The following is a 4,534-nucleotide window of genomic DNA, read 5'->3' as shown; positions in this document are numbered from 1 at the left end:
TCCGTGGTGGCCTGTAATTTTTCAGAAGGGTGCTGCTCAAAAGGTTTTTGAAAACCCTAATATTGTGGATACAGAGAGTCACTCCCTGCTGGGCCAGCAGAAAGGGGGGTTATTAGGGCTTCGTAGTGTGACCTTGGGCTAGCCACAGGGAAAGGTGGAGGAGGCTTGGATTTATACCCAGAGGTGGGATCCAGCAGGTTCTCACAGGTTCCCGAGAGTAGGTTACTAATTATTTGTGTGTGCCGAGAGGGGGTTACTCATTCGTGATTTTGCCACGTGATTTTTGCCTTAGTTACGCCCCTCCTCTCAGCAGTAGCGCGCAGAACTTGAAGCAGTCTAGCAGGAGGTGCACCGGCGTGCGTGGCAGCCTGCGCCTGCGTGCATTCGTTTCCCGCCCAAGGACCGGCGCAGCGTCTGCATCCTTGCCACACCCCCGCCCACAAATGCCCCACCCCTGGAATGTCTGCCCACACCCCCGCCATGCCCTGCCCAGCCCCATTGGCGCTACGCCACAGTTTGAATCCCACCAGCATGGGAACCTGTTACTAAAATTTTTGGATCCCACCACTGTTTATACCCCACCTTTCTCCCCTGTAAGGAGACTCAAGGGGACTTATCAGCTCCTTTCCCTTCCCCTCCCCACAACAGACACCTTGTGAGGTAGGTGGGGCTGAGAGAGTTCAGGGAGAAAGGTGACTGGCGCCCAAGGCCATCCAGCAGGAACGTAGGAGTGCGAAAACACATCTGGTTCACCAGATAAACCTCCGCCACTCAGGTGGAGGAGTGCGGAATCAAACCCAGTTCTCCAGATTGGAATCCACCTACTCTTAACCACTATGCCACGCTGGCTGAAGAGAAGGTTCGGCCATGTTGTGGCTGTGCCCACAATGGTGTGTTTCAATTCCAAAAAGTCAAAAAGGTTGGGGACCTTCATATAAATTAACAGAAACCCCCCTAAAAACTGAACATGACTCTAGAGACAGGCTGTATTGAAAGCAGTGGAGAGTCAGGTCAAGGAGATACCAGCCTATACAAAACACATTGAAATGTGGGGGCGAAACAGTTCAAAATGGTTTTGCCCTCCTTTCGCAGGACTCCTCGCAAGCACTCAGCTTGCAGACGTTCTAAAAGGAAGTCTTGAGGTAGCTCATCAAATGTGTCTGATGTGTCAAGGAAAGACCTTAGAACATAAGAACATAAGAACTAGCCAGCTGGATCAGACCAGAGTCCATCTAGTCCAGCATTCTGCTACTCGCAGTGGCCCACCAGGTGCCTTTGGGAGCTCACATGCAGGATGTGAAAGCAATGGCCTTCTGCTGCTGCTGCTGCTCCTGAGCACCTGGCATTTGCAATCTGAGATCAAGGAGGATCAAGATTGGTAGCCATAGATTGACTTCTCCTCCATAAATCTGTCCAAGCCCTTTTTAAAGCTATCCAGGTTAGTGGCCATCACCACCTCCTGTGGCAGCATATTCCAAACACCAATCGCACGTTGCGTGAAGAAGTGTTTCCTTTTATTAGTCCTAATTCTTCCCCCCAGCATTTTCAAAGAATGCCCCCTGGTTCTAGTATTGTGATAAAGAGAGAAAAATTTCTCTCTGTCAACATTTTCTACCCCATGCATAATTTTATAGACTTCAATCATATCCCCCCTCAGACGTCTCCTCTCCAAACTAAAGAGTCCCAAACGCTGCAGCCTCTCCTCATAAGGAAGGTGCTCCAATCCTTCAATCATCCTCGTTGCCCTTCTCTGCACTTTTTTCTATCTCTTCGATATCCTTTTTGAGATGTGGCGACCTCATGAACTGAACACAATTACTCCAAGTGCGGTCGCACCACTGCTTTATATAAGGGCATGACAATCCTTGCAGTTTTATTATCAACTCCTTTCCTAATTATCCCCAGCATAGAGTTTGCCTTTTTCACAGCTGCCATGCATTGAGTTGACATTCCCATGGAACTATCAACTAAGATGCCCAAATCCCTTTCCTGGTCTGTGACTGATAGCACTGACCCCTGTAGCGTGTATGTGAAGTTTGGATTTTTTGCCCCTATGTGCATCGCTTTACATTTAGCTACATTGAACTGCATTTGCCATTTCTTAGCCCACTCACCTAATTTATCAAGGTCCGCTTGGAGCTCTTCGCAATCCTTTGTGGTTCTTACCACCCTACAACTGAAACTGAAGATGGCGTCTGAGTGGTAACGTTGCTTTTCTCTCTCCGGATTTTAAATTCTTTTCATGGTAGTTCACAGGGCTAGTGGCCAGAAACTGCTTGAAATAATCTCTCAAGGCCAGTGCCCTTGATATTTTACCCACGGACTTGTGTTTATATATATATAAAAGGAATTTTATGAGAGCTATCTCTCTACGGCTTCTCCCAGCCACCACACCCACACAGAGGTGTTTTAATACAGTAAGATAAGGCACTGACCTGCTGACCGTGGAAGAGAGCCCTGGAATCATTCACGGATCCAGTGTTTTATTGCCTTGTTGAAGTGGTGTTTTATTGGACCTTTGAAGAATTAATGAGTTTTTTTTTACCCAATCACAAGGAGAGGAAGACAGCCCCTTTTTTTTTTGCCACATTTAATTACGGAATGGTGCATAGGAAACGTGGGAGAGAGCCTGAGGAACTTACACTCCCGACAGCTAAACAAACCAGAATGGAGGATTTCCTTCTAACCCAGGTCCCGCTCTCCAATCGGTTTTCTGTTTTGTCAACTGATGCTGCCATTCCACCAGATGAGGAATTAACTGAAGAGGCAGTAACAGCTGCTCTGCTAAAAGAGCACAAATGAATTGCAAATGAGGCCTTTGGAGAAAAAAATGAAGTACTCACAAGAAGGGAGGGCAGCCTCTTGGACTTGCTGGAATCATCCAGCCTGTGCAAGAGCTGATTGCTTGGAAACTGCTTGGGAGCATATCTATAGAGACTCAGACTTCTTGAACTCTAAAATGAATAGAAGCTCTCTTCCGGTAGCGCCCTCCTCCTATTCTCCATCCAGAGTCCCCTTGCATATGGCCAGAAAGCAAGGAGAGCCAAGCTATAAGTTATCCCCTTCTATCGAAAACAAATCATCTGTCTGATGATTCACAGATTACAAGGATTCCGAACCAACCTGGACAACGTTCCAGGATTCTGTTTACCCATCTTGATCACTGGTGAGGGGTGGATTGAGGATTCCGACATGTCCTCCGTGGAAACTTTTCGTGTAAACAACAGCAGATACAATCAAAAAGAGTGATATTGGATACATTTCAAAACATCCAACCAATCCCAGTCTATTTACTCGACGAAACAAAGGGACTCTTGCCTCTAAGGGATACTTATATATCCAACTTTCAAGCGTTTTTTCCGAAGACCTGGAAGAAAGCCACTGCTTCCATCTCCATTGCCTTCCAACAAAAGAGCCTCTTTTCTACTCCCTCCCAACTGCTTTGACTCCGAGAGACAAGCAGATGCAGAATCTACCAAAACCCTCCAAACTTGATGACCTTGGAAACCTCTTGCCACTTATTGCATCTCAAGTAAAAGCGACTTCCAGGGAACTCCATTCTTCACACATCCAAAGCTCGACAAAGAGCGGAAAACCAACAGGAATTGGATAGCACAAAACAGAATCCAGATCTCCAGAAGCAGGCTGTCCGTCAGTCCTACTGCAATAAATCTAACCAATATTAACTCTAACCGGAGAAGCTGGAGCAGAGAAAGACCACTCCAGCCCACCTCCCCGTAGAAGGGAGCTTTGGATCAGTCTACCTTTAACATTGCCCACCAAAGTCAGATGCCAATTTGAATAGCCCACAGTTTGAGGACGGCCTGGATGAAAGTTAAGTCTCAATGCCAGAGAGTCTTGCATTTTCTCCACGACAGGGAGCCTGTCTCCACATCCTGCTTAACTGACTTGGAGCCAAGGAAAGAACACAAAGAGAACTTCGGTAGATATTGATGTGGAATTGCACCCTATCGAGTCACTAATTGGTTCCAACTGGAGAGTGATGGAAAATCGTGGGCACAGGAACCATTGGAACCAAGCAGACTGAGACCCCTCAAGTGGAAACTCTTCCAACTGGAAGTGCTACTAAGAAGGCTCTATCTACCCCTCCAAAAGGGTGGGAGGGGGGTAGGAAAGTAAAAGAGCATAAGGGCCAGAATGTACCAAAACCGGAAAACAGGTCCCTGGAAAGGGGACAATGGTAGTGTCCTATATGATTACAAATCCAATTCTCTTAACCTTCTGAGTGGAAATAGATTGACATCCAGTGACTCCCCAAACTCACCCATTTCCCTAATATCAAGAGATCCTTTCAGTGGAGGCCCCTTGCTTGGGATGGGGGTCCAAGGCTAAAATAGTAATGAAGTTACTAATTACCTTAAAGGATTCAACTTCATCTTAATTCAAGAGTCCTGGTCTCTATCTAAGCCCCAGTTAGAGGGGCTAAGTACTGTATACGATGTACCAGCCCATAAACCTAAAACTAAGGGGAGAGCTTAGGAGAATGGCCTTTTTTCTTGGATTCCCGTCTTGA

This window comes from Sphaerodactylus townsendi, linkage group LG15 (genome assembly GCF_021028975.2).
Source record: "Sphaerodactylus townsendi isolate TG3544 linkage group LG15, MPM_Stown_v2.3, whole genome shotgun sequence".
Classification (NCBI taxonomy): Eukaryota; Metazoa; Chordata; class Lepidosauria; order Squamata; family Sphaerodactylidae; genus Sphaerodactylus; species Sphaerodactylus townsendi.
The sequence above is the reverse complement of the archived record's forward strand: the minus strand, read 5'-3'. Positions refer to the sequence as shown.